The sequence below is a fragment of the Pelophylax lessonae genome (assembly GCF_965119305.1).
Source record: "Pelophylax lessonae genome assembly, chromosome: 8".
Taxonomy (NCBI): domain Eukaryota; kingdom Metazoa; phylum Chordata; class Amphibia; order Anura; family Ranidae; genus Pelophylax; species Pelophylax lessonae.
In genome coordinates this window covers 180,158,357-180,177,036 of record NC_138775.1, presented here as the reverse complement: position 1 = coordinate 180,177,036, position 18,680 = coordinate 180,158,357, and the positions used below count along the sequence as shown (strand labels likewise).

At 43.3% G+C, this 18,680-nt stretch overlaps 1 protein-coding gene across 1 annotated transcript in view; it reads left to right on the top strand.

Annotated features, from left to right (window-relative positions):
- The first annotated feature begins 788 nt into the window (after positions 1–788).
- Positions 789–18,680, top strand: part of MFSD14A (major facilitator superfamily domain containing 14A) — a 120,368-nt gene continuing 102,476 nt past the window's right edge. The window contains exon 1 of the mRNA XM_082265526.1: positions 789–876. The gene's annotated coding sequence lies outside the window, so the exon portion shown is untranslated. The remainder of the gene's footprint in view (positions 877–18,680) is intronic.

Below are 18,680 nucleotides of genomic sequence, written 5' to 3'. Positions count from 1 at the left end.
GCCGGATACCTAAAGGGACGACAGAGGAGCAGACTAGTGCGCATGCGCACTAGTATGGAAATAGCACGGTGTACCGTGGAAAAAACCTACCCACGCGGCGGTTAAATAAAACAGCGGGGTTGCAATACGAATCATCTCCGCTCCTGTGGCTGTCACTTCCCTGCTCTCGGCAAGTAAATATAAAAGCGGCTGGCATCTCCGTGATTTATCTTTTCATACAGCCGCCGCCGCTTTTATATTTACTTGCCGAGAGCAGGGAAGTGAGAGGCACAGGAGCGGAGATGATTCGTATTGCAGCACAGTTGTTTTAATGTAACAGCTGCATTCCATACAGTGCCGTGAACCGGAAGTGACGAGGGGTAGGTTTTTCTCACGGGTAGGTAATTCTCACGGAACACCGGGACAGATCAGAGACTAGCCATTGTGGAATGCACTAGCCCTGACTGTCCCGGGGGTATTAAAAAAAAAAAAAAAAAATCCAGGGTGGAACTCCGCTTTAAGCTGCAGTTTCCAAGACGCCCTAAAGGGGTTGCACTGTTACCAAAGCAACCAATCAGGCCCATGCTGCCTTTTTCTATGGCATTGGTGAAGAAAACAAAGCATCTGATTGGCTCCTGTGCGGCCTCATTGAACATTCATAATCTCGCGCTCCCGGATCTCCAGCGACGTGTCACGCTCTCGTCACTCAGGTACCGCTTACGCTTCCTCCAATCCCCCTCCCCCTCACGTGCCGCGACTCGAGCCTCGCTGGTGATGCTACACGCACGTGGGTACGCAAACAGCCAATGGGCGGGTCGCGCGATTTGACGTGAGAGGGTGAGGCGTGCGGAACATGGCGGCGGAGTGAGAAGAGCGGCGAGAACAGAAAGAGACAGGTAGGAGGGGAGAGGAGCCCCGGGTGTCCGGGAATGAAGGGGGGAGGTGGGAGGAGGTCTCAGTGCGGAGTACAGGATATGGGGGACCGCTCTGAGGACTGGTTTGGTGTCCGGGGAGGGAGAGCGCTGACAGGAGCAGCAGCAGGTGAATAGAGACCTGGACAGACTGCTACACACAATGGGCACAGAGTGGGGGTGGGGAGCCCGGATGTACAGGAGAAGGAGGACCTGTCTGAGTGTATGTAGGGAGGACTATGATTATGTGCTCAGGACTATCATTATGTGCTCTGATCATATAATACACAGCGGTGTGTGCTGGAGACAGGAAGCTGTTATGACACCTTCTAGATCCGGGAACACCGCCACCAAGTAGAAACTTTGTGCAGGGGAGGAGGGTGAGAGCCTCTGTCAGTGCTTTATTATGTGACCCCAATAAGGGGACTTCCATTCATCTCCTCCTCTTCTGGTTCTGCTGCCCCTATGGGGGGGAGGGGGATCTCCCCACCAGGAGCTCAGCAAGAAAGATACCACTGGGCGTTTAGGGCAACACTGGGGAGGGGGTCCAAACATAGCCCCATTTCCAAACACTGATCAGCCGTAGGATTAGGACTACCCTCCATGATCTGTCCTCTTAGGGACTCCTACACCTGGTAAGGTATGCTGGGGTATCTGGCACCAAGTCATCAGTACCAGATTCTTAAAAGTAGAACTAAAGACGCTTTTTTTTTTTTCTTGTGTTATAACCCCTGTAAAGCCTCTTTCACACTGGCAGGACTCCGTAATCTGCCTGCTCAGGCGGGGATCTCTCAGCTAATCCCTGCTGAGCAGGTGGATTACAGGTTCGGGGTTCAAGCCTGTCACATCCCCATTGTTCTCTATTGGGCAGTCGGATGGAAACAGACTGCTTGTCCGTTTCCTTCCGACTGTCAACAGATCTGCCAAATGGACAGGGAAGTGACCCCCCCCCCAATCTGTTAGTTTTTGGTGGATTGGATGCCGGCAGGTGTCCGCTGACATCCACTGCACTATAGAGAACAATGACTGGACCAATCAGGTCAGCCTGAAAAACTGACAGGTGGACCTGATCAGACCAGCCTAAGGTTTGTTTTTTTTCTATCTGTGTCCTATTGAGCAGATTTTCCTTAGTTCCTGGCCCATAGCCAAAACAGGAAGTGGGAAATTCCCTGTAAAGTGAAGGACTCACAGGGTGTCACCTAAAATCTTGTCCCCATTGGGAGATTTGATTTCCATTACTGTTCTGTGGAAAATCCAAAATGTGTGACTTTCTTTTACTTTTCATTGATAAAGGTAAACAGGACAATAAAACGTTCTAATCCTTTACTCCAAAAATATATATATATGGAGAAATCCACCACACACCACCAGCTGCTAGGAAGATGAATCCTTTATTAACATATGTCAAAGGTACACAGGATACAGAGATAGATGCGTTTCATAGTTTCAAAGTGCTTGTTCACTACAAGTGAACAAGCATGTTGAAAGTGTGGAACGCGTCTTTCTGTATTCTGTGTACCTTTGACATATGTTAATAAAGGATTCATCTTCCTAGCAGCTGGTGGTGTGTGACTGATTTCTACTGTTGCAGTGGTGGCGAGTCGGGGCCAGCACCCACAGCACAGGGATTGCTCACCTGGGCGGTGGTTGTTTTCGCTCATTTTTATATATATATATATATACATATATATATATATATATATATATATATATATATATATATATATATATATATATATATATATATATACACACGTTTTTGTCTTTTGTTATAAAGTACAGTAAGCTGCGAAGTGGGGCCTCCATGGATCCGACTTGTCTTTCTAGCACATCCCACAGATGCTCAATTTAATTGGGATCTGGAAAATTTGGAGGCCAAGTCAACACCTCAAAGTGGTTGTTGTGTTCTTCAAACCATTCAGACCAAGCCACCTTCTTCCATTTCTCTGTGGTCCACTTCTGATGCTCACGTGCCCATTGTAGGCACTTTTGGCTGAGGACACGGGTCAGCACGGACACCCTGACCAGTCTGCGTCTTCGCATCTCCATGCACAGCAAACTGCAATGCACTGTGTGTTCTGATACCTTTCTATCACAACCAGCAGGAACTTTTTCAGCAGTTTGGAATAAACGGACCAGCCTTCACTCCCAACGTGCATCAATGAGCCTTGGCCATCCATGACCCTGGCTTTGGTTTGCCAGTTTACATTCCTTGGACCTCTCTTGGTAGGTCCTGACCACTGCAGACTAGGAACATCCCACAAGAGCTGCACTTTTGGAGTTGCTCTGACCCAGTAGTCTAGCTGTTAAAATTTAGCCCTTATCAAAGGCCCTCAAATCCTTTCGTCTTTCAACACATCAACGTCCGTGGCAACATGTTGTCAACTACTTGCTGTCTAATATATCCCACCCACTTTCAGATGCCATTGTACCAAGAATATAATCTTTATTTTACTTTGGCCATAATGTTATGGCTGACCAGTGTATATTATCTGTAGTGCTACAGGAGACTCCTGGACTGAAGACACAAGCTGGCCATAGACAGATCAAAATTGGCCAGTTTAGCAGGTACCGGACAAATTTAAATCTGCCAATGGGCAGGCTGGTTGTCTTGCAGTCGATCCATTAATATACTTCAGTACAACTGGCCTGTCAGGTTTGTTTGCCCAATCATTGTATTCTGCCAGTAGGGAAGGCTTCCCTCTATGAAAAACCAATAGCGATGCTAAAGCGATTTCTCCATGAGAAATGATGATTGAAGGAAATACAATTGCTCAACCTGTGGTTGAAAAATTGCGTAATGTGTGACCTCCAAGTATAACTTATTGCAACTAATTTGTCTTTTGATAGTAAGGGGTTAGAACCACTGTCATGTTTTAATTGCAGTCTGTGTTCCTGTTGGGGTCATCATACACGGTCTGGTCTGACCATACAATCTTTGTACAGTTAACTTAATAGTACTATGCAATAGTATTATTTACTATAATTTACTAATACCATAAAGTATGAGCATCCTTTTTTTTTTTTTTCCTGTGGGATAATGGTATTACATACACGAATAAAAACTGATCATTACAAGCAGCCCTAGAATGTGCCAAAAACAGCACTTGCAATGTGTGAATATCCAAAATTAAATACATGTAAATAACATCAATTAATAAGAAATAACCTCCATAAAGTGCAATTGTGCTAAAACTGAATTTTAAGAGATAAATGACATCAATTCATATAATATTAACTATAAACTGCACATCTGCTAAAACCAAATCATAAAGGTAAGTGCATAAAGGGCAAAGGTGCTTAAACCAATTTTAATACAATAAATTGTGTTAAAATAAAAATAGACATAAAAATTCACATCAGAAGCCGATCACAAGCCCCTTCTGGGAATGCAGCCGGCGTGTGTTCCACGGGATACAGGAAGTGACGTCGTGTGTTTGCCGTTTGCCGAAAGTGCGTCGACGCGTCTCGTCTGCCTACAAGGGGCAACCACACAATGTCACTTCCTGTATCCCGTGGAACGCACGCCGGCTGCGTTCCCGGAAGGGGCTTGTGATTGGCTTCTGATGTGGATTTTTATGTCTTCTACATGCTTGTGTCCTTTAAAAGTGAGTATTTTTACCCCATATTTTAATAAAGATATTTTGCGGGCTTCACTATATTAGTCCATTCCTTCCTTTTGAGTGACACCGGAGGGATTTACATTATTGGAGAGCTATTGGTCCATCCATCCCTGAGGTTCATCTGTCCCTTGGTTAACTCCAGAAGGGGATATATTGTGTTGAAGAATCATTGGTCCAATTACTTTTACAGGCCCATTAACCTTTTTGGTTCTGGTGAGTGGATCCCCATAAGGGTTTTTTGAGGCACCTTCCACTGTGTGGAGCACCATAGCACCTTTTGGCTTCAGCACTTTGTCATGTACGGCTGTACCTGGCGTGGGACTGTTTACATAATTGGAATTGCTATTTGGGAATTTTTTCCCCATCACTTTTTGCACTTTTAACACCATTTATTGTATTAAAATTGGATTAAGCACCATTGCACTTTATGGACTTATTTTATGATTTGGTTTTAGCAGATGTGCACTTTATAGTTACTATTATATGAATTGATGTCATTTATCTCTTAAGATTCAGTTTTAGCACAATTGCACTTTATGGAGATTATTTCTTATTAATGTTATTTACATATATTTAATTTTGGATATTCACAGATTGCAAGCACTGTTTTTGGCACATTCTATTTCTCTTGGTTTTTACCGAATGAACAGCAGCTGCAAACACATTTATTAATATTTATAGTTTTAGTCCTAAGCGCAGGTTATAATAATCTCTGTACACATTACAAGCGGCCCTGTCAGTGTTTTAAGTGGTTTTTCTCAACCCTCTGCTTCTGGCCTCCCCCTCCAAAAATTAAGCCAGTAGCTACATATACTGTGGCTGTTGACTTTTAATATTAGGACACTTACCTATCCTGGAATCCAGCAATGTCGGCACTGCAGCCGATGTTTCCATCAACTGCCGGGTGCTGCTGCTGCCGCCGCCATTGCCCCTAAGGGAACCCTTGCGGCTTCACGGCTGGGTCTCTACTGCGCATGTGCGAAGTGCGCTGCGCTCAATTACTGGCCAGAAAGCAGAGGAAGGAGGAGGGGGGCCCAACTGCTGACGTACCTTGCCGCAATGAGGTCAGACAAAAGTAGGGACAAGGTACTTGTCAAAAACGGGTACCCGCTCCCCCCCACCCAAAAGGTACCAAATGTGGCACCGGAGGTAGGGAGGAGACAGATAAGTGAAAGTTCCACTTTTGAGTGGAACTCTGCTTTAAGGGAAGCTGAAAATTAACATATTTATTGGCCAGATAACCAGGTGCAAATAAAGGTTAAATGCTTTAAAGGAAAGTTTATGCAGCCATCACACCTAAGTTAAACTGAATCATTTTAATTTTTGTTTTTGGGTTTAACCACTTCAAAACCTGGGCCAATTCTGACATTTGTCACATGAAAATCTGCATGTTATTGCTAGTAAGATACTTAGAACCCCCTAACGTTATTTCTTTTTTTTCAAGCAGCAGCCCTGCCAATTAAAATGATTGTTGCAATTTTTTATTTTACACGGAAAGCATGTTTATCACTTGCTAAAAATACACTGGTGAATGTAAGTGAACATAATCGAATACCCAATTTCTTGGTAAAATATAAAAGATGTTACACCCAGTAAATGGATACCTGTGTGATGTCACATTTTAAAATTGTGCACACCCATGAAATGGTGACAAATTATAGTACATTAAATTATCCATAGGGAACGATTTGAAAGCCTTTTACAGGTTATCAGTTTGAGTTACACAGGAGGTCTTACACTAGAATTATTGCTCTCGCTCTGACAGTCACAATAATGCCTCACGTGTGCTGTGATCGGCATTTGCATATGCCTGCGGGAATGATGTGTGCCTTTGTATTTGTGCATGCGTGGATGGGGGTACTTTTTCTCATTTATTTTGAAATTTTCACTCCCATTCTTTTTAACCCTTTAGTGCCGACTGAACGCAAATATGCGCCCTCGGCTTTAGGGGGTTGTACCCGGGTGATCCCTGCAGCTAGGGGCATCACCCCGGTACCGTTGTTTAGAGCCGACGGCCCGCTTTTTTGTGATGACAACCGATGCTGCTGACAAAGCCCCAACCCCCCCTCCCCCCTCCGGTCGCAAGCAAAAGCGAACGCATATGCAATCGCACCCACATTTGAAAACGGTGTTCAAACCACACGTGAGGTATCACCACATTCGTTAGAGCAATAATTCTAGCACAAGACCTCTGTAACTCTAAACAGGTAACTGTTCAATTTTTTTAAAGTGTATCCCATGGAGATTTTTAAGTACTGAAGTTTGTAAACCATTCCACGAGTGTGCGCAATTTTTAAGCATGACATGTTAGGTATCTACTCAGTGTAACATCATCTTTCACATTCTACAACAAAATTTGGCTTTCTTAACTGTTTTTTTTTTTAATTCACGAAAGTGTATTTATTCCCTGCGCAAACCCCGTTTGACATAAAATATATTGCAACGATCGCCATCTTATTCTCTAGGGTTTCTCCAAAAAAATAAATAAATGATATATATATATATATTATGTTTAGGGGTTCTAAGTGATTTTCTAGCAAAAAAAATACAGATTTTCAACTTGTAAGAAACAAATGTCAGAAAAAGGCTTATGCCCTGTACACACGTTTCGATAATCGTACGACAAAACTCGCTTTCGACCTGATCTCACGATAATCTGATCATTCGTACACAGTTTTCGACAGCCGATCACGACAGTTGGTCCAACAAAATCCGAAGGGACAAACTGGAAAACTTCTGTCGTATGACATCTTATCGAACGATAATCGTTTCGTCTGTACAGTATGCGTACGCTAAAAGTCGATCGACAAATAGCACGCATAATCGGAAACAGTAAAATTACGTTGCACGACGCAGGGGTCAGACGTGGACATCACTTCCGATACGTAGCTACGAAAAATACACTTGGTCAGTGAATCATACAAAGAAAATCTGATGGTTTGTACGCAGTTGGTTTCGATTTTAGTAACATGCAACAATTTACGAAACATTAGTCGTATGATTATCGTACGATTATCGGAACGTGTGTATGGGGCATAAGTTATTCAACTTTGCTATCACAAGGGCTGAACAACATCCCTTGTGATATTATGGACCATGGTAAGTTAAGATCTGGTGTATATTAAACCCCATATCTCTCCTCTGCTCAAAGTGATGAAATCCTCGTTGCTTCCAGCTTCTGCTGTCACTGAGGGGGAGGAACAACAGAGTTCCTCTCTCACTGTTTACAAATTCCAATGTGAACGATCGCATCCGTACCTGGCTCCCCAGTGAGAAGGGAGACCCTGGTAAAGGTAGCAGGAGGGGGGCCTGTATAGCCACAGGGATCACTTTTAAATTGTAGGGATTCAGCTCTTTAAAAACACTGTACCAGGATCGCGTTTGAAGCTGCAACCGTGATCCAGGTATAACCGCCTTAAAGTGGTTCGAAAGGCAGGTTATTTATCTTAATGCATTCTATTCTAAACGTCTTTATGCAGCAGCCCCCTTAATACTTGCCTGAGCCCATCTCGATCCAGCGTTGTTGCACAAGAGCTTCAGCTGCCTGGGATTCTCCCTTCTCATTGGCTAAGACAGCAGTGAGCGCATTTGGCTACTGCTGCTGTCAATCAAAATCAGTGAGCCAATGAGGAGCTGCTTGCTGTAGGGGCACTCGACAGGAGGGAGGAACCTGAGAAGAGGAGGATCTGGGCTGCTTTGTGAAAACCATAAGCCCCCATTCACATAGGGGCGACGCTACGGTCGCGGTGCGAGCAGCGCGCCGCGACCTCGGAGCGGCCGCCACGGACTTTATAACATTGAAGTCTATGGCGGTCGCCCCAAAGAAGCTCCGGACCCTTTTTCTAAGTCGGAGCGACTTGTGTCGCTCCTATTAGAACGGGTCCGCAGCTTCCCTATGGGAGGCGACCAGGTCGCCTTAGTGTGAACGGGGGCTTACACAGAGCAGGTAAGTATACCCTATTTGTTATATTTAAACAAAAAAAACATATCGCTTTTAATATGAGGCCATATATATACGTACGGCAGTACTAAGGTGCTTAATAATTTAACTTAGAAAAATATATTTCCTCACTTCCTGTTGTCTACATGAGGCGAATCTTCTGAATGGGATACAAATGGCAAAAAAACCTGATGGGTGTTTGAACCCTGCCCTACCCTATCCAGAATAAATTACATTTAAAAAAAAAAAAAAAGTCCTATTTACACCAGCATTTTGAACAGTGCCCAGCAACACACAATATTGTTTCAATGCCCATTCTGATAGCACAACAACACAGGCAGTCCTTGTAAGCACGGTGGGAGTGGTGAAACACATCAAAGGATTTTTTTTTTTTTTTTTTTTTTTTTTTTTGGTGGAGAAAGCATGTATGCGGCTCGTTGATTTGTTTTATTAAATACAGCAAGAGGAACTAATATTGGTGTAAGTCTCTCGTCTTTTTGAATTTTGCAACACAGGTGCATTAAAAAAGTGCATTGGGGAAGCAAATAGGCAACGTGTGTTATAACATGTCTTGCGGCAGTGTTTTGGCTGTACAAACAAGATGGGAGGAATTTTGTTTTTTTAACCGCTTGAAGACCAGAGCTTTTTCTGAAACTTCTCACTCTCATTTAAAAAAAATGTATTTTTTGCTAGAAAATTACTTAAAACCCCCAAATATTATATATTTTTTTTTTAAAGCAGAGGGCATAGAGAATAAAATGGTGAGTGTTAAATTTTTTTGATGTCATGCGGCATTTGTGCAGTTGTTTTTCAAACTTAGTTTAATGAATTTTAATGCACAAAACACAATAAAATACCAAATTGCTTGGTAAAATATAAAATGTTATGCTGAGTAAATAGATACTAAACATGTCACACTTAAAAACTGTGCACGCCCCGTGGAACGGCGATAAACCACTTAAATTATATTATCCATATGCATCGCTTTTACAGGTTACCACTTTATATTTACACAGGAGGTCTTGTGTTATAATTATTGCTCTCAATCTGGCGTTCACAGTGATACCTTAAATGTGTGGTGCGCTCGCTGTTTATAGGCGACGCGGGACCGATGCTGCTGCGTTCGACTTTGCGCGCATGCACAGGAGGCAGGGGCACTTTAGGACATTTTTTTTGTATTTTGTTTGTTTTTACACATTACCTTTTTTTTTTTTTTATCACCTTTATTGTTCTCACAAGAAATGTAAACATACCTGTTGATAACAATAGGCATTTTCAGGTCCCCTTGACTGAGTCATCTGGGGTCACCGCCTTTGCCCTTAAAAGCTTTGCATCACACCAAGTACGATCAGATGCTTTTTGCAAACCACTAATGGTTTGTTTACAACTGGTGAAACCGGAACAATATACTCGTTGCTTACGGTTTCTTAGACCAAAAGTGTTTGGTGGTTGGGGTAGGTTCATGCTTATGACTGCATATTTATGCCTTTTTTTTTTTTTTTTTTTTAAGCAATCCCATTGAAGTCTGTAAGGACAAAGGTGCACTTTGTGGCACCAAAAAAAACCCCAAAATGCACAGAAGAGAAACGCATGAGTGTGAATGGACCCCATAGAATAAAGCATGCATAAAGCTTGATATTGGTAGCACACTGAGCTGTAGGTTTAATTTTTAGTAGGGATTCTCTGAGACCTGAAAATTATTTCTAGGGTAAAAGTCAAGAAAATTTCCCTCCTGTAGTCCGAGACAGGTTCACCTTGACGCTCTTTGTCCCTGCTATGCTACCAATTAGACCTCATGTGTTATTAAGTGATTTGTAATTATCCCTGTGAGAACATGGATGATTTTTATTCTGTTTTGTATGTACCATTGCCATTTGGCGTTCTCTATCTTTGTATGATGTAATGCATTGTTGCAATTGTTCTCAAACTTTGTTTTAAAGGAAAAAAGTCAAGAAAAGTTAATGTAAATATTAGTTAGAGTAACAGCTATTTTTTAACCATGGTTTACACCATAAATGTTTGTGTTGACCACTGGTGTTGATAGTAACTTAAAGTGAGAGGAAAGGGACTATCTATCATCACACGTGGGTTAAAATATCAGACTGGACAAGAAATCTGAACATTTTGTGTTTGCATCAGATTGATTCCGGTTAAATGGGATTACTAAATTAGAAATTATTACCACTATATTGCATTAGAAATCCCTGCATCGTAATATGGGAAGTCACACAAAGGCAAAAACATATGCAAACCGTATGTTTCTAAACTGCATATTGGTGGACCGTTCGTTCTCTTTTGACAGCTTTAGAAATGCAGATGGAGAAAATGGCTTAGGTAGATGTTTTAACCCACTAATAGCTGTGTACCGCTGTGTCCTTGGATTGCTTGATACACTATACTGAGCCCATCCATTTATTTCTATGTATCCATTGGGACGATGGCCACCAACATCCTGAGTTCTGAATAGTTTGGATGTGGTTTCTAATGAGTCCATCCAAGGGTCTTGGTACCACATGATAGCTGATCGCAAAGGTCACGTGTGTTGATATCTGAGACTTGTCTTCTTTTTCTTGCAGCAGAGAAAGAAGATGAATTGTAGTAAATTATGAATGGCAGATGAATGAATGGATCTGCAGCAGCAGCTACTGAAGCATTTTTGTAATTTTCACTGATGGTTTTTTTTTTTTCTCCCCTAACTTCCCCTATCCCTTACCTGGTTTCCAGCTTCTCTCCATATGTGACCTCTTTATTAAAGTGTATGCGAACCCTCGCCTTGTAAAATCCATTGTTTAAAATAGAAATGCAAGGATATATATATTCAGAGCTCTGAAGAAGGGGGCCTGACCCCCGAAACGCATTAGCAGTCCTGACTGAAGGACTTGTTCCAGTTCACACATGGTGGATGCTTGTAACACGATTTTATCATCTTTATGTCTGTGAGTATGGCATTTTATTAAAAATTTTGCAAACAGTGACCACGGGTAATGCACTAGGTGTTTGCGCCTCCTTTCTCACTTTTTCTATGTACACAGCCATTAATGTCTAAACCATTGGCAACAAAAGTGAGTACACCCCTTAGTGGAAATGTCCGAATTGGACCCAAAGTGTCAATATTTTGTGTGGCTACCATTATTTTCCAGCACTGCCTTAATTAACCCTTTTGGGCATGGAGTTCAGAGCTTCACAGATTGTCACTGGAGTCCTCTTCCATTCCTCCATGATGACATCACGGAGCTGGTGGATGTTAGAGACCTTGCGCACCTCCACCTTCTGTTTGAGAATGCCCCACAGATGCTCAATAGGGTTTAGGCCTGGAGACATGCTTGGGCAGCCCATCACCTTTTCCCCCACCTTCTTTAGCAAGGCAGTGGTCATCTTGAAGGTGTGTTTGGGGGGTCGTTCATCATGTTGGAATACCCATTCTCCGAAGGGGGGGGGGGGATCATGGTCTGCTTCAGTATGTCACAGTACATGTTGGCATTCATGGTTCCCTCAATGAACAGTAGCTCCCCACTGGCAGCAGCACTCATGCAGCCCCAGACCATGACACTCCCACCACTATTCTTGACTGTAGGCAAGACACACTTGTCTTTGACTGTGTGTGGCGGCAACCAGGTGAGGAGTACAAATGTCTACGAAGAAAGACATGGAAGCAAGCCTAAAAAGAAATGTCAATTTTTTTCAAGAGACCTCTGTTAGGGCTGGTTTGGCAAGTTGGTGAAAAAAGTCAGGGACAGTGGCTATTTTGGAGGTTCAGTGGACCTAATTACATTTAAGGGTCATCCAGAATTATGTATATCCCAGTGGGATGGATGTCAAGATTCGCTAGATTAGAAAATAAAAATCCTGCCTTTACTAAAAGGAAGTATTGGATGTCGGCCCTAAAGAAGGGACGTCTCTGGAACCAGCCAGAGCCTGGGGATGGAAGCACACTTAGCAGGGCCAAACAAATCCCAGGACCCAGGTCACCATGGCGACAGGAAGTTGCACCCTGGCGCCTGGGCTGCTGCTCGAATCCTTCAACCCCCTTTTTGTCCTCCTATATGATGTCCTCCCTCCGATACGTTGCATATCGCCACACTCGCTGGAATGAGAGCACTAACTTTAGCACCAGACCTCCTTCGTAACGCTAAACTGAACTGGAAAATATAGGGTACTGAAGTTTGTCGGAATTTCAGGAGTGCATGCAAATTTAAGATTTGACCTGTTTGGTATCTATTTACTCGGTGTAACCACGGCCTTTAAATTTTATCAAAAAAATGTGTAATTTTTTGCATTTGTGTGCCCTAAAATAAAGGGTGGATTTGATTTAAATCACTAGTAAAAAGGCTTGATCTAAATCATAATATTTAAAGGGCAACTGCCATCTCTGTCCCGCAGCGGCTCCTCCCCTGACCTGCTGTTGACTCACCTGCAGTCCCATTCACTTTAATGGGGCGGCTGGTAATGTGACAGTGAGGGATCTGGTGGCATCAGGTGAGTGGATGCCCGCTAACAGGTGTTGCCATGATGGGTCTGAAATGACAGGTACTTTTTTTAAATGTAACGACTCATTCTTGCTGGTAGTTAGTGTGAAATTGTGTGAATGCATCAATGCAGTGCATGTTATTTCAGCTTGCAGAGCTTGGTTTCATTGAGTTTACCAAAGATGTAAATATTGCAGAATTTACAGCCTCCTCATACATAACTAAGCTCCATTTCATGCTGAATAAACTAAATAAAAATAGAAAACTATCTTTAGATAGATTTTTACTCCAAATGCATTTTATTAAAATAAATTTAATAAAGAAAAAAAATCTTTTCAATTTTTTTTTTCTTTTTTATGATTTTTATCCATCATAATTAACTTTAATATGTTTTCTACTCAAATGTGGTATATATCCTAGACTTTTGTGGTAGTATTGTGTGACATAAAAAATTGTAACTACCGCTATTCTTTTGGGTGTCTGTTTCAGAAAATATCTTTTGGGGGTTTTATGTAATCTTCAGGCCCCAAAATGATTTTTTAAATGTATGCAAAATCTTCTCTGGCAGAGAAAGGGTTAAAGGATAAGTTTACCTTTGGGAACATGTTACATGTTCTACCGGTAAGTTTAGTTAAAAATTGGCTCCTAACTTTAGCTGACTCTTAGATTCAAAGCAAATTTATCAAGCCCTGACTAAGAGGATCACCTAACTCAAGGGAAATGGGATCTTTTTTGGACTTCAAGGTTATCCAATATAAGAAAACTGAAGGTAATAGGAGAAGCTCTCCTGGCATTCAAACAAATAATCCAGGGAAAACATGTTTAAGTCCTTTCTGACAATATTACCACTGTGGTTTACATAAACAGGCAGGGTGGTACAAGGTTAAACAAACTGATGACAGAGGCTCAGGGAGGGGATCCTTCCCTAGGCAGAAGAAAACCTCTGCTAGATTTCAGCAGTTTGCCTCAAAGGCCTTCTGAAGCACTTAGTGGACTGTTTGAGTCGAAAACAACTACTGCAGCCAGAATGGGCCTTAAACCTGGAGATTTTCTACAAATTTTGACGAGATGGGGAATGCTTTTTTTTTTTATTTATTTTTTTTTTTTATTCAAGACAACCACCAACTAAAGCACTACTTCTCCATGCGAAGAGAGACTGCAGCTTGGGGACAAATGCGTTTAGCTCATTCTTGGGAGAAAGTGGGGACGCACTTCTATATGCTTTCCTACTGTCCTGCATAACTCCCAGAGTAAACCAGAACATAAAGGGCTTGGAAGCAAAAATAATCCCCATAGCACCCCTTTGGCCAAAAAAAGGCATGATACTTTGCAGGCTGAGCATAGACAAACCATGGGGACTGCTACAGTGACTACATTTATCAGGGGAGTCTGGCATCCAGCAGTGGAGAAGCTAGTACTTACAGCTTGGCTTCAGAAAGAGAACATCTGAAGTGAAACTGTCTCTCAAACAAAGGTAGTAGGGATTCATCATGGGCAGTAGGAAGCTATCCACAAATGCTATTTACAACAAGGCGTGGAAAAGATTTTAAGCCAGGAGGGAGGAAAAAATATCAGAATGACGCTCCAGTGATTGGCACGATCTTGGAATTTTCGCAGGAAGGTGTTGACCCTAATTTGGCAGCTAGTACTCTTAAAGTATAACTAAAGGATTTTTTAATATAGTTTTAGATAGATGGGATAGGGATTAGAACACCTGTCATGTTTTTATTGCTGTCTGTGGCCCCCCCCCCCCCATCATAGTTAAGGAGATTTGCCTTCCCTATTTTTCCTGTTTACCATTCGCAGTGAAAGTAAAAAAAAATCCTAAATTTGGGATCGTTGGCAGAAAAGTATTAGAGGGGAAATCCTGTAATGGGAAACTAGTTCTGGTGACCCCGGGGTCCCCAAGAAATTCCCTTAATTTACAAGAATTTCCTTTCACTTCCTGTTTGACTATGGAACAGGAAGTGAAGGAAAATCTCTGCAATGGGACACAGATGGCAAAAAAAATCTGACGAGTTATAACCCTCCCTTGCTCTATCCCAAATGAAGATAGTTTTGCCCATAGTTCTACTTTAGGCCTTGTACACATGATGAGAGTATCTGAAAAATAATTGTCCGTATTTTTTTTTTTTTTTTCATGTTAGTCTCATATCGAAAATTAAGAGATTGCTAAAGTTACGAAAATTCTCCTACAACAGAATACAACTTCGGAAGTGATGTAATGTATTACATACTTGGAAAATAAAGATCGTCTTGGTCATCCTATTTATTTATTTATTTTTCCAGACAAATACTGTACTGATTGAGTCCCCGTTCACACTGGGGCGACCTGTGAGGCGACCTGGTCGCCTCACAGGTCGCCGTAGGTCGCCTTCCATAGGGAAGCTGCGGACCCGTTCTAATAGGAGCGACACAAGTCGCTCCGACTTAGAAAAAGGGTCCGGAGCTTCTTTGGGGCGACCCGGAGCGACCGTCATAGACTTCAATGTTATGAAGTCCGTGCCGGCCGCTCCGAGGTCGCGGCGCGCTGCTCGCCCTGCGACCTCGGAGGTCGCCCCCCCAAGTCGGATCGCCCCAGTGTGAACGGGGCCTGAATGAAAATCATATGTTCTGGTATCGTATGATGAAAATGTTTTTGTTTGTGCCTTTTTGGATAATTTCACATGAATTGTCATGATCGGCTCTCGAAAGCTGTGTACTAACAGTCAGATTGTCGCATAATCGATTAGAAAGCGGAATTTTTTTTTGATCTTGTGTGTGCTAGGCATTAAAGTGCAAGTAGCAGCCTTATTGAATTTCTTTGAGCTTTATCTGGCAGAGCAGCTGCTATTTAAAAGGTTCCTAGTGGCAGTCTGAAGGCGTAGCAGACTGGCCAAGTGAGATTTCCTACATGGAAATTTGGCAATGTCCTCAAAATTTTCAAGTAGATCAGATTGAACCGCTAGAGGAATGCTCTTTAAAACCTCTAACCATTAAAACGGTACTCCTAGTGGCATTCGTTTTCACCAGAAGAATTTGTGAACTAAAAGTATTGTCTGTCTGTGGCTGAACCCTAGTGTACTATCCTAACAGACAAAATAATCTTGTTCCTTGATCCAGCTTTTTTGTCTAAGGTTGCAGCAGTCTTCCATAGGTCTCAAGAAATAATAAATCCTTTATTCTGTGGGAACTCATCTAACCAAAGAGAAGACGACTTCAACAAGATTGTCAGGAGGTGTCTCATTGCATACATCAGGGACTCGACAAACCCCAGGCTCCAGGTCATGTTGGCTCCTAGAATTAGTGGCCTGGCACCTGGACTAGACTGCGACAGGTGTCTTGTGCCACCCCACATCCCCCTCCCCACGCAGGTGCGCAGGCTAAGATGCCGCACTGTTTGGTAATTGAGGCCGGGGCTCCGTGACCTACTGGAGTGAGATGCACCGCTCGCTTTGTTGACTGAGGGCATTGCCCTTACATTGTTCACACTGGCAGGGTAACTGGTAACAGGCTTCCCCTGCTGCTCTCTCTGCCTGACAACTGGGAACTGTTTTGAAGTTGTTGTGGGCTTGATCTGGCGCCCTTTCCATAACTGTGAGGGGACAGGGAGTGTGGCAGCTGGTTGGAACAGCTTCAGTTACATTTACACACCCCCTCCCCCACAACGATGGAAATTGTTTTCTGTAATTTTTTCATATCTTTTTTTTTCCATTTAAAATAATTTGTAATTTTCATTCTCTTAATTTTTGCGCTCCCTACCTGCCATGCCACAGCTGAAGGCCCCTTTCATGCGGGCTGTCCAATCAGGTCTGCCTGTCATTTTTTTAGGCAGACTTGATCTGACCCTACTGTCCCATCTATGGAGTGGCAGATGTCAGCGGACATCCGATCCTGTCCACCAATGACAGGCAGATGGTGGTCCTGTTTTCCTTCCATCCGTGGGATCTGATGGTATCAAATGTCCATTTCCATCTGATTGTCCCATAGAGGAGAATGGGAGTTTGTCCATGTCTGCTCTGCATAGCGGAGCAGACACAGACCTGTTGTCTGCCTGGTCAGTACGACTGAATTCCGCTTAGCTTTGGCGCCTGTGTGAAAGGGGCCTAAAGTGGCATTAATCACTGGATCCCCTATTGCCCCCCCACCTTGCGGCACTGTCCTTCCCCAGCGAGCTGCTGCCCATCACATCATTATGCCAGGTACACATCGGCCCAATTATTAAAAACCAGCCAACACTTGGCCCATGTCTATGGCAGTCAGTCCAACTGTCAGACGAGCATGCTTGATAACCAGCAGCCACCCAGCTCCCGATCAGCACTGATCAAAGTTTTCTGGCGGGGGAGCCATCCCCCTGTCAATAGCTCAGCAGGGGAGATCGCTGAACTAACATCGGATTGTTTGTACAGCGGCTCCAACCTGATACGTCAGTTGTTTTTCATACAACCTGCTGGGTTGACCGATAAAAAAACTGATGGTGTGTACTAGGCTTTACATGTATATGGTGGCCAGGTGATGGACAGGCTGTGATGCTGCCTTTCTGCCTTGGACCTGTGTCCTAATGAGGGTGGTCCACATGCCTTCTGCTGTTTGGTTTGTGGCTGGGGGCTTGAAGTGCTATCCTTGCCATTCCTTTCACAGGGATGCACAAATTATATCACCAAACGCCCAGGCCATGCACTTCTGGGTGCCAAGCAGGTGTTTTTTGATACGATAGTTGCTTCCAGACGTCTATGTGTAAATCTAAGATCGGTTAATCGTTTTTTGAAAATAAATCGGACTCCTAACTTTTTTAGCTGGCTCTGAGATTCCAAGCAAATTTGTCAAGCCCTGATATACATAGCACAAACGAGGTTGTCGTCTTGTTTGTGCTGTTCATAGGGCCAAAAAAAAAGGGTACTAAAGCCACAAAAAATACCATATCTAGATGGATGAAGGGGGCCATTGAAGGGGCATACACAGCTAGCTGTCTACTTCTCCTGACAGGAATTAAAGCACATTCAACTAGAGCGACAGCAACTTCTTGAACAGAAAGCATTAGTGCCTGCCCTAGCCAGATTTGTCGGGTTGCCATGTGTTCCTGTTTCCAAACATTTGCTCGACATTATCACCCTGACCTACTCTCCGGTTTGGAAAAGGTTTTCTGGAAGAAGGTCCTGCAAGCTGTGGTTCCACCCTAAAAGTAGACATTGCTAGCCTATCCTCTCCTGTCCTAGAAGATGACTTTGGAAAACCGTTAACGATTAGCTATTACCCGCCCACTTATTTTTTAGTTCAGTTTTCCTTTTTCCAAGCTTTGTAGCTTGGCTGTTCTGTCGTCCTCTTTCTCTAGGCTTTCCGTTATTGTATACCTAGGGACTTTGGCATACTCATGATCTCTTCTGCTACATCCAAAACACTACAAAGTATGTCTTGAGAATGTTGTATAAATGTATGATCTGTATGACACCCCAAAATTTCATTGTCGCTGAACACTGTTTTCCAGTAAGTTGGGTGAGGTACACACTAAGGCCCCTTTCACAAGGGCAGTGCGCCCGACAGACTCAGTTTCGCTCAGCGGGGGTCGATCTGCCGACCCCCGCTGAGCAGGCGGATGACAGCTCCGTCACTGCCTACTTTGCAGAGACGGAGCTGTCAGATTCCGCTCTCCTCTATGGGAGATTGGATGTGAACGGACCGCCTGTCCGTGCTCACCCGATCTTATCAGATCCTCCAGACGGGAGGAAAATAGAGTTTCCATCCGTCCGGATTTCACGGATCGGATAGCAGCTCGTGTCAGTGG